The sequence below is a fragment of the Lactuca saligna genome, chromosome 7, assembly GCF_052625555.1.
Source record: "Lactuca saligna cultivar CGN05327 chromosome 7, ASM5262555v1, whole genome shotgun sequence".
In the NCBI taxonomy this organism is placed as follows: domain Eukaryota; kingdom Viridiplantae; phylum Streptophyta; class Magnoliopsida; order Asterales; family Asteraceae; genus Lactuca; species Lactuca saligna.
Genome location: NC_136423.1, coordinates 139920438 through 139933440, shown reverse-complemented (window position 1 = coordinate 139933440; position 13003 = coordinate 139920438).

Sequence of the window (13003 nt, the reverse complement as noted above, 5' to 3'; positions counted from 1 at the left end):
ACCAAACACCCTTTGACTTATGAAAATCTTTACAAATTAAATCCCAAAATTACACTTTAACCCCTGGAGATTCAAATCTTGTCATTTGGCTTCCCGAAACCAACTCCCAGCTAATTACTATTTGGTTTTAGCTATAATAATATAAAACAATAGTAAAATTAATTCAAGGATTTCCGGGTTTATTATTTAATTATTCTATTTTAAATGGGATGTTATACCATTCTTGTGTGATTTTCAAGCTTGGAAGGTGATTTGCAAGAAGAAGACTTGAAGTATAAGAGGAGTAGTGCAAGAAGAGCTAGTGGGTATGAATCTTCTATTTATTGGCATCAGTTTGAAGGTAACAAGTCATTACCTTGACCTTCCCTCTTTCTATATCACTTTATATTGAAGATTAGGGCTTTTCTAGCATATATATTAGCCATTTTGGGCATGGGCTAGGATCTGAGGTTGCAACCTTAGATCTGAGCTTATCTTGGTCTCTATAGCTATGAAGTATCAGACTGTAGCAAGTATGAACCTTCCCTTTTGAGTTAAACCCCATTATAAGCTTGGATTTGACATTCTAAGCCTTTAGAGCATTGCATGCACGTAAAGTTTGCAACTTTACGTGATAAACATGCCTTGGGAAGCTTGATCTGCAATATGGAGCTTTGGAGTGGCTTAAAAAGCATCTAACTATGAAAGGACTGAAGGGACTTGACGAGTTGCATGGCCAACTTGACGAGTTCAATGAAGATTGTCGTGCAAGGATTTATGCATGGACTCCGCGAGTTAATAAGGTGACTCGACGAGTCAGCTAGGGTTTTCCTGACATTTGGATATGCATAAAGTCAGCGAGTTATAGGGAAACTCGACGAGTCATCTGGGATTTCACAACTTCTCGAGTTCAGGAAGGACTCGACGAGTTGGTGTACTGCACTCTACGAGTCGGGTCAACATGGACTGTTGATCTTGACTATTGACTTGGACTTTGACCAAAGGTTGACTAGTTGGCTTCTGGGGTATTTTGGTAAATTGGAATTTATAGAAATGGCCTTATGGTAAATATAGGTGGTGGGGTTTGTGGCGAGGTGAGTTGTCCTCACTATACTAACAGGGTCGAAGGCACCAATGCCGCCCCTTTTCGGATATGTATCCGGGTTATTGCATGTTATGCTTTATGATATGTATCATGGTTATAGGATAGTTGTTATGTTAGAGATCGATTAGACCAGTATCTTGGTTATAGGATGGTTTCTATCTTAGTGATTGGTTAGATCGGTATCCTGGGTATAGGATGATTGCCATGATTAGTGATCTGTTAGATCTACATGATTACTTGTTTATATGTATTTGCACATGTTTTTTGGTTTGGGGAAAGGGTTGAGGCAGGTCCTGCTGTGTGCAGTAGTCCAAGACACCTTGGGTGGACCGGTTAGACTACAAGCCAGGGCCCGGGAAAATCTAGTCAGGTCAAAGGCCTAGCGAGCGGCCTGGATAGGCTGTAGACCCCTAGAGGGCAGTCTAGACGTGCCGAAGGCTCAGAGAGCGATCAAGATAGACTGAGGGCCTAGGGAGGCGGTAACGTTATATGATATGGTTATATTTTTATGTCGTTGGTATTTTGGGGAAACTTACTAAGCTTCAGGCTTACAATTGTTGATTATGCTTCAGGTACCTCTGATGATTGTAGGAAGGCGAAAGCGTGATTGTACAGCTCCTCATATTTTATGTTTTTGTGACTTATTATGGGATACTCTGACATCATACTATTTTGGAAACATGTTTTGTAATAATCCTAGTTTTGAAAATGTTTTAAAAAGTTTAAATTTGGAGTGAATTTTATGGACGTTACAAATGAATTCACAAGGAAACCACCCTAAGAGTATATGATTTACTAATTTAAAAAAAAAGATAGAATTCCCTAATTTCATAAATCATAATATCCATAAAACCATTTGTTAAATAAGTCAAATCCCAAAATTTGAGTATAACATAATAAATCTAGAATCTCAAAATTATAAAAGTTGTTGACGAGTGTGTACAATCATATTTTTGTCTTTCCACGATTAGAATAAGTGCATCAAAACATGTAATTCACAATTGTAAGCCAAAACTTAGTGGGTTCCCCAATATATCACATATAACATGGAATATCATACATAACAGTACCAATTTTTTTCAGCCACTGACCTGTTTCAGCCAACGGCCTGTATTGGCCAACGACCTATTTCAACCCATGGCTTGTTTACAGCCAATGGATGTTTTAGCCTATGACCTATTTCAGCAAAACGAAACATGAAAACATATAAGCACTAAGCAAGAACCTACTAGTCTAGCACAACATACAATCATGTCACCACAACTATGTCATAAATAATACAATGAGAAAAGTCAACTGAATCAAAGAACCGATAAGACAACACTTAGGGTCACACAGAAATATGCTACACATACCACCTAAATAGAACAGAGGCTCAAACCTCAATATATAACCCAAAACCTCCATGTTTGACCATAAGTCAAAATGGTCAAAAAGTCAATGGTCAAAGACCACCGACCACCGCGTCGCAACAATCTCTATTCTCGATACACACTGACTAAAATCCAAGATAGTCGTGTTTACTTAGTGTAACCTGTGCCACAAGATACCAATGTGTCTTGTTGTGACGAACGTCAAAACAACTTAATCCATTAAGCTCTTAATCCTTAACGTCCAAAGCTTAAAAACTCAAATCTAAAGCTCCTAGATGACTTAATGGATAAAATTCCTGACTTTATCTATTTCTTAACCAAGATGAATCCATAAATCAAACCATAACTCTCAAAAAGGCCAAAAGGACCAAAATCATGTGCATGACTTAAAGGAAATCCAAACCCACACTTTTCTAGTAACAAATGGCAAGGCCACTCAAATCTATCCAAAGGCTCTAGAATTCCTCAAACTCCAAAAACAAATGGTTAACCTTTATTCATTAATGATTATTATATTTCATCTAGCTTAAATGGATTTACTTATATATATATATATATATATATATATATATATATATATATATATATATATATATATGGACGTCTAAAGTCATAAAGTTCTTGAATTTATGCCTTTGCATAGATAAAGAGAGCCCAAAGTCAAACCATAACCTCACAACTTCATAAAATAGCCAACAACCCATGCATGGGTGACATGTAATCATCAAGATCTGATTTTTATGCATTGAAAACCTCATAAACATCAAGAAATGGTAAACCTAAGCTCTAGAGTAGCTTTTACTTACAAGAACCAAGCCATGGGACCAAAAGCGTGAATTTTTTTAGGTAACCAAGATCTAAGCAAGAAAATCATAAAGGTTCAAGCTTTATACCCTGAAGCTTGTAAAGGTGATGAAAGTTTTGGATATTCAAGCTTCAAGCTCACCAAAAGCTTCTACAATGGATTCCTTCTTCTCAAGAACACAAAAGAACCAAACTAATGCCTTAAACTCTCAGAAATGGAGCTAGGATTTCGAGTTGTAGGCTTAAGAGGATGGAGGCTGGTGATAAAGAGGACCTCAAGGGACTTAAGGTATTTAAATAGGGTCTCAACCCTAGAAATTAGGGTTTGGGATCAGCATAAGTAGGCCCTACGTACTCACCATGTACACCTAATATACTGATTGAGGTCTGTGTCACCCTTAGTGACTTATGCCCTGCGTATGCCTCATGTACGCCCATCATACGAACCAAAGTCCAAAAATCCAACTCAAATTCAAACAACCATAATTTCTTCTTTTTAGGTCCGATTGCCGCATTCTCTATATGCAGGGAAAGGCATTGAAGAGCCCCACAATCCTATATAGTTACTTTGGACTTACTACAAAGCGATCTAAAACCATAACCCTCTCAAGTAGCATGATCTATAACTTTTCCCCTTTCTACCCTTCAGGCTAACACACAAATCAAAGGGTTTGGGCCTCACAACCAACATTATTAACCTTCAATAAGGTCTAAAATTGCTTCCCTTAAAGCCCAAAACCCATTTCATGATCGAACTTTCGATCACAACCCTGAATTAAGAAACGACCCCAAACAGGGTGTTACAACTCCCCCCACTTCAATTAGATTTCGTCCTCGAAATCTTTCATTACTACCTCTTCTTCCAGACTAGCCAATTCAGACAGAACTCCTAAAATCCAATTAGGTTTTCCTCATACCGACGACTGCCCTCCATTATTTCAATCAAAACCTCAGCCCTATACCCCGATGAAGAAACGAACCTTGCCAAACAACTTTAACCAATGAAGAGTAATCATCACTACTCTGACAAAAATCCAAAAACCCAATACCATGTCTGACTTCCAGATAAATAGAATCACTCCTAAACACAGCCAAAAAATGACTTCAGACCGCAACTCGGACCAACAAACCTCTTCGTCCTTGAATTCTCCCACTGATTCCGAAGGAACAGAACTGTCAAACATTCACCAATATTGATAACCCTGTACCGGAAAACAAAGGCGACTCATAACACGAGTCTCAATTATTTGTTCCATACTAAAATCTTAGTCTTATCTTTTTGACCTGTAATCATATTTATGATCTAACCGAGATCTCCCTGGGCTTTTACTTACCTACCAATTAACTAAAGTTTTGGATTTCTAATTGGTTGCTGAAATTGACAGTCTCTCACAAGTTCATACCATGAGACTCTAACCAAGAGTCTATTTGGAAAAAGCTATCCTAGCCTGCTTGCCAATATGGCTCCAACATCCCTCCTATTCCAACCAGGGACAACATAAGCAACCATTACAAATGCGTAAGATATTCCACTTTGCTCTAACTGAATGCTACCCGACCAGCTGTATTCTTCATCATAACTGGCCCGAAATCGGCCTACAACCTTCCTGAATCCCATGGATGATGTGGTCCTTCCACAGTCTCAAAACCCTTATTTCCATGGTTTAATCCTACCTAGAGAAATCTACAAGCCAAATCGTAGATTCACAACACCCGTACGACTGTTCATTGACCAGGTGAATGCTACGGGCCGCCCCGTAGTCTTACAACACTTCTACCACTACCTGCCAACCTATTGAATGTTATGACCACCCCGCAGTCTTACAACACTTCTACCACTACCTAGCAACATAGCGAATGATATGCCCACCCCGCAGTCTTACAACACTTCTACCACTACCTGAGAACCTAGCGAATGTTACGACCACCCCATAGTCTTACAACACTTCTACCACTACCTGTCAACCTAGTGAATGTTATGGCCACCCGTAGTCTTACAACACTTCTACCACTCCCTGCCAACCTAGTGAATGTTACGGCCACCCCTCAATCTTACAACACTTCTACCACTACCTGCCCACCTAGGCACCTAGTGAATGATGCAGCCACCCTATAGTCTTACAACACATCTACCATTACCTGCCAACCTAGTGAATGCTATGACCACCCCGCAGTCTTACAACACTTCTACCACAACCTGCCAACCTATTAAATGTTATGGCCACCCCACAATATTACAACACTTCAATAACAACCTATCAACCTGGTGAATGTTATGGCTACCCACTAGTCGTACAACACTTCTACAACAACCTATCAACCTGTTGAATGGTACGGCTACCCCGTAGTCTTACAACACTTACACAACAACCATGGACCAAACACATGGCCTTTCTATCCATCTACCATATCATACCATAATCAATCATGAGTCGAAACCTCATCCGACTATACCTCAATCAAGTGTTTGAGTCATGTTTCGAAACCAAATTCCTTTATCATACAGGAACATGCAGAGAGGCTCTAACATAAGCCTCAACCTGATCCTAATCACATATCCGCCATGTGCCACTACTGATACGTCACATATTCAACAAGGTAACCTGAATCCTTATTCCTTGTGCAAACCTCAGTCCACCTGCCTAGGGTATGGAACTCTTCCTTGTTTTTCACATGGAATCATTCCTATTAATCCAACTGGTTCTCCCCTACATGGATTCAACTGTTCACTACCAACCACAAAATCAATGATTTCCAAATCATCTTACAACCTTACTACTCTAAACTATCGAAACCCTGAGCTTACAAGAAGTAGCATTTCATGACCAACCAATCCTAGCATACACACATTCCAAAACCAGATAAATACACCCCAATATATTAACGAAACTCAATATCTACAAACACCTTCCACTAATTTCACTTCAAAATCCTCAAGCAAACTTAACGGATGACGAAGACCACACAACTCAATTATTGATACAGGTGGATAGCTAATCCAACGACCTACTTACAATGGTGCAATTTCCCATACAAACATGAAAATGGCCACACTTCGAAGGTATGAACTTGACATCTACCGATCTTACTCCCACGATTAAACCCACCCTTTATTTCCTCATAACCATGAAAGATCCCTACAAATAATGTATTCAAATATGGAAAGCTCACCTATGGATTCCTTGGATTCCTTGCTGAAACTACCAAAAATCAAACCGGTTGTTGGTCTTCCTCTACATGAGGCTTGTTATGTCGTTATTCGATGTCTCCCACATTGAAGTTATAAAACTGGCTCACCTAAATATATTTTAAGCACGACTCTCGGTGTGCAAAATGGCATACAAATATTCTTGAAATTTAATAACCAAACCATTATTATAAGGAAATCTTAATTCCTAGCTGGGACTTAAATAAACCGCACATAGTGTCCCACAACTGCATCTGATGGGACTTAGGTGTCCTCGTCCTGCAACTGAAATTCTTAGCTCCCCACCACAATATCCTCCAATTTTTCCTCACGAACATCTAGGATACTTAGTGTAGCTGGAGAAGGTGCCCTTACTGCTCCATTTATCAACCTATGACAATCGTCCTTCTCGTGGCCCACTTAGTTGTAATGAAAATAATTTGGACTTGAAGCCTAAGGTTAATCCCTGCTAAAAATACCAGCTTGACCACAACTAAAATAGCCTATTCCTTTCTTATGAAAGCTCCCCTTGTGAGTTCTTTTATACTTGGAACAATGGCCTTGGCCCTGATGGTCTCTCGACCTCAAATCCTGAGTCTTCGGCTTCCTTACCCGACCTACTACGGGCTGGATCTACTCCAACTTGTGCTTCATCCAAATTTGTAGTTCAAAATCCTACTCCCAAGGTCTTACAATCATACCTCCTAAATCTTGCAGCTTGATACGTTCATAAACTCATGAATACCATCCGACAACATAACACAATACATTGTCTCTCTCATCACCTCATCCGCTGCACACTTTAGAACTAGTAAAAACCCATTGCCTGAACTTCATGGTGATCTCCACCACATTATCCTTCGTTCGGAAAAGGTACTGAAATTCCCTCGCCAACTGCCGCACCTCAATGGCTGGTGCAAATTTCCCTAAAACTCGCCACAAAATCATCCCAAGTCTTGGATGCCACGACCGTCAACCCCTACTGTCCTGCTGCAATCTTTTCCTGAAAATCCCCGAGACACTTAGCCAAAAGCTCCATGATCCCTTACTTGATGGTACCAAACATCACAAGAGTTGCATCCAAAATACCATGAGTAATCTCAGGCGAACGAACTCACAAATCCTCTCACCAATCAGCTCAGCCCCAAATCCCACAGTTTTACCTGAACCAAAACCAGAACCTCCTCTACAAGTTCTCACAACATACCCAAAGAATCCTCAACCCATAGGCTTCCTAGAGTCTCCGTGACTCTCCTTTATTCGAGTACAGATCCTATGCTTTCAGTAGTATGAGCCTAATAGTATCTTCCACACCTATCCATACTTTCCATAAGAATCATCTCGAATCCTCTAAGTCACCTTCTCAAACTGGTACTCGAATTACTCGCTAACAACGCATCCAAACACACTAAAACACTTCCTAGGTTCTCCTAGGTTCCTCATCCCACCCTGCAATCAGATGCTAAAGATCCCTTACTAATGTCAACTAACTACTTCATGAATACAATTGGATGCACCAAAGCTTAGATAATCCTTTGACTAAAAGACTCAACTCCATAATGGTTAGACTCAGATAAGAGCTATGCAATAAGGCCAAATCAATCACTCTGAGATTATTTAAACTATGCAACATGTAACTTAACATATTCATGAAATAATTAACTCACATCAACATGAGTCCCACAAAGCACAAAGCAAGCATCATTTGGGTATCGGAAAAATCTAATAAGTACATCACCTATAAGGCTATTCTATCTAATCATCAGATATCCATACTAGCATGAAGTTCTAAAAGTTTAACCAACAGTGTAACGCCCGGTTCGCAGGTAAATTTCTTAAATTTCTAATTGTTTATTTATTTTGCAGGGTGTCCTATTACACAGGGCATAATTAAGGTATGCGAGGCATACCTTGTCGAAGCTTGGACATGGGGTTTACCCCTAGTATGCAGGGTGTACTCGAGTCAAGGGAAACCCCTAAAATTTAAGGTTTGGACCATATTTAAGCACCTTATAACCTCAAGACCTCTTCTATCATCAACCTTCTTCATCCTAAAGTAGTTTCCACGAAACCTAGCCTCATTTTAGAGAGTATTGAGCCTTTTGTGTGTTTTGGTTTGTTTTTGGTACATCTTAAAGAAATAAGAACCCTTTGGAGAAGCACTTGTCGATTTGAAGCTTGTGGATCCAGAATCTATTCACCTAGATCATCCTCTTGGAGATATAAAGTCTCAATCTTGTTGAATCATCTCTAGATCTAGTAAGTTTAGGGTTTTTGGCATATTTTGGTTTCTTGGGCTGATTCATGTGAGTATAAGTTACTCAAAAAGCTTATTATAGTAGATCTTGGTGTTTCTGAGGTCCCTAATTCATAAAAATGGCATCTTGATGGCTTCAAATCAGCCATGCAAGAGTTGATGTTCATATTATGGAGTTAGAATGTTAAAAGTTGGTGTTGGGCCTCTTTGAGACATGAAAAGGCATCAAGTTGATGACTTTATCATTTTAGACGTTTCCGAAGAGCAAGATCTATGATTTGGACATTTGGACTTAAGTCATTAAGTGCTTAATGTGATTTTTGGCCAAAAGGGGAGTATGCGGGGCGTACATATCCGTACGCCTAATGTAATGTGTTCAACCCCATTTTGCTGTTTGTTGTTGAAGCTTGTATGTCGTACTTAAGAGGATGGCATGCCTAACATACTCAGAAAAAGATCTTTGAGTCCTTATTTGGGCCTTGGGGTTAGTTTGGGCTATTTGAGGCCTTAGGGTTAGTTTGGAATATTTTGGGCCTTGGGGTTGGTTCATAGCTTGTTGGGCCTACGGTAAGAAGGGTAAAAGGGTCTTTTACCCTTTGTGGGAGAGATTATGATTTGGGCTTTTAGTTATGGTTTATTACCCTAAATAGTGATTAGGGTTGGTTTGAATGTGTTCAATGAGAGGAGTCATTGTAGTAGTAGCTTACGTGTGATTGCTTATCATTAGAATGAAGTGAATCTTCTCATAGTGTTTGGGAGGGCTGACGACACCAATGCTGGCCCATTGATTATTGTTATTAGAATGTTAGTTGTCTGTGTGACTCTATCATGTATTGTATGTGTTTGTATGTATATCGGGTAGGGACTGATGCCAAGCGAGGCCTAATGAGTGTGTTGGGCGAGGCCCATTGCATGTTATGGATATATCTATGCTGGGCGGGGCCTAATGTTGGGCGAGACCCAATGGATGTCAGGCAAGGCCCATTGTATGTATGGTATGTGGTATTCTGGGGAAACTCACTAAGCTTTATGATTATGGTTTAAGTTTATGTTTCAGGTACTTCCAACTCGAAGGGGAAGGTCCCGACCTGATCGCAATGCATCCACCCGTGTTTCCGCAATTTTTATGATTTTAGGATTTGTAATCTGATAACTATTTCACATTGGCATACTTTGATGGTTTGATTTGATGATTTGATGGATGATTGGTTGAATTAAAAATAAATTTTTTACTTATGATTTTTGTGATATTTCAAATTGGTATCAGAACCTTGGTTTGAGGGATTCAGACACACTATTGGGTGTGCTTGAACTCAAATTGAGGATTTAGTAAATTTTTCATAACGAAATGACTTCTACTAGAAAGAAGAGGTGTGATACATGTAATCGACCAAGCTCAAGTAAGTATTCCCAAAATACCCATACATGTTTGCTTGATTCAGTATAAGAATATGTGAATAACATGATAGATTAGGGGTAAGGATCTACTCAGGATTGTATTATAGTAGAGATTCCTTGTATGCTTATTGTGTGAGCTCCTAGAACTGCATGCTAGTTTGGATTATAGATGTTATGAAAGGATGGCCTTTTAGGTAGAGCTCTAGTTAGAACTCGACGCTCGAATGGTACTTGCTTTGTGCTTTGAGGAACCACTGCTAATATGAGCTAACTATCAAGTGAATATGCTAGGTCACATGTTGCATAAATTAGATAATTTTATAAGGTTAGGTTCAACTCTATTGTGTAGCTCTTGTTTAAGTCCAACCATTATAGTGTGAGACCTTGCAATCAAACAATTATCTAGTGTCTATGGCATGTAATTATATTCGTAAGGTAGTTAGTGGGTATTAGTGGGGGTTTCTTTTAAAGTTGACGGTGAAGAGTGGCGGGATGGGAATTCTAGGAGAACCTTGAAAGCATACTAGCATTAGCAGATGTGTTGTTTAGGGAGTGACTTAGGGGAATCGAGACAAATCTTGAGGAAAGTACGAATAGGTGTGGAAGGTAGTATTGGGCCCATACTAATGGAAGCACAAGATCCATACTCGAGTCAAGGGATTCACGAGGATGCTAAGCGGCCCACTTGGTGTGAGATTATTCTAGTGTTTTATGATGGTTTGTATAATTTATTTTCGGTATGGTGGTCACTCGAGGTGGTTCAGGTCCTAGTGAGGGATCAAGTTCGGGATCTGGAGTTTGATTCATTTTGTATGAGATTACCCACAACATTCTGTAGCAGACTCCTATGATCTTTGGTTTGATAAAAATAAGGGCATTATGGAGTTGATGGATGAGCATCTGAGCACATTCCGTACTGAGATGGTGGCTATAATAGGTGCACACTCTTTGACCTTCCAAGAGTTTCATGCCCGTGGGGGCTTCTGAGTTCTTTGGGAAGAAGGACCCCATTTCAAGTAGATGGTGGTTGAGGGATATCGGGAATGCCTTACGGTCTAGCCTCTGTCCTGAAGAGGCGAAGGTAAGAATTGCATCCTATCTTCTAAAAGATAGAGCCGTGATTGGTGGAAGGAGGTAGGACATGCTTTGGGAGGCGAGGCTATCGAGGCGATGACTTGGGATGATGCTTTTCGAGGTTCAGGGCAGAGTTTGCACCAGTGACCGAGGTCCAGTAGCTGATGAGGGAGTTTCAGGACCTTCGCCAGACAACTAAGTCAGTGGCAGAGATTACCACCATATTCATGGAGAATTCCTTGCTAGTTCTGCAGTATGTGGCGGACGAGGAGATGAAGAATACCCGGTACCACGGTATGTTGAAAGATGAGATACGAGAGTTTGTGAGCATGTTTAGCTGCAAGACATTGGAGGACATGATAGCTCGGGGCTCGCAAGCGGGAGATTGATCAAGAGACTGTAAGGAAGAGGAAACCAATTTAGACACATGTATTTTAAGGATCAGAGAAGAAACCCAAGGTTTTGGATTCAAGATCAAGGGGCTAACGTGGATGAGTTAAGTGTGGTTGGTGTGGCCGAACACACAAGAGAGTTTGTAGAGCGGGTGGTTCTGGCTGCTTCAACTGCATCAAGACTGGTCACTTCGGCAAGTCTTGTACTGCCACCACCACCACCACCACCACCACCAAGGGATCAAGTCTAATTTGATTTCATTGCAATTAGAGGGGCCATAAGAAGGCCGATTGTCATAGTTTGGCAACAGGGGAGCGATGGTAGCACCCGCCACGACTACATTAAGGATTACCGACAGCCGCCAGGCCAAGGCGGATGCACCAGTGGTGAGGAGTTGAGCTTTCTAGCTGACAACCGAGGAGTCTCATGCAACACCAGATTTGGTTACATGTCACACCCCGACCGTCGGCGGAAACACCAGGTGGTGTAACGTCATTCTTCGTATCACACTCATATAATATACATTGAATAGTATTAAAGAAAATACATACCTAAATTGATAATTGAAAGTTACATAACTGTTTTTCTAGAACCTATTACATAATATCAGACTATATTTCTTAATGAACAGAAAGATAATAGTAAAACTTCTCTTGTTCGAATACATACCATCTTTTCAAGATCCTGAAAACACATACATTTTAAAATACGTCAACATAAAGTTGGTGAGTCCACAGGTTTGGACTCTATATAAAAATAACACATTTTCCAAGTTCAAAATTATAGTTTTGAAAGTATCATTTTGACTCTTCAACATTTAGTATATATTAGGTATACTATTCTACTTATCAAATAAGTGCTATACCTAAACGTTCTTTGAACCTAGAGTATAAGTAGGGGGAAACTTATACATATCATTAATACTTGTATACGACAAAGTATAATGTTTCTAACAAATTGCTACCATGAGCCTGTAACCGCTGTTATGACACAATACCTCTGATAAAACACACTCATGATTTCCATGAGAAACAATACACTCATAATTTCTATGAGAAACAACACCGTACGCTTCATCGATGCCGAAACAATAACAAGAAAAAAGATAGTTCGTCACTTGTTTATGGTTGACTGTAATTAACAATCACAAGTGGGATCGTCAACCCGTATACTAATTATACATGAATTCCTCGCTCACATTGGATTAACGGTTACAGTTCAGAGAATTTTCAATAAGATCCCCAATCTTAGTTGATGAATACAATTACTCATGTAGACTTCGACGACTTTCTATAACCCTAACAACAAAAGCATTTTCGTGTCTAAAACCCTAAGTTACTAGACTTTGATTTTAAACATTACTCCTAATTTCATAACATTTAGGTAGTATAACAACTATAACTTGAAGTAAAACCAAGTTTTATCTTGACATA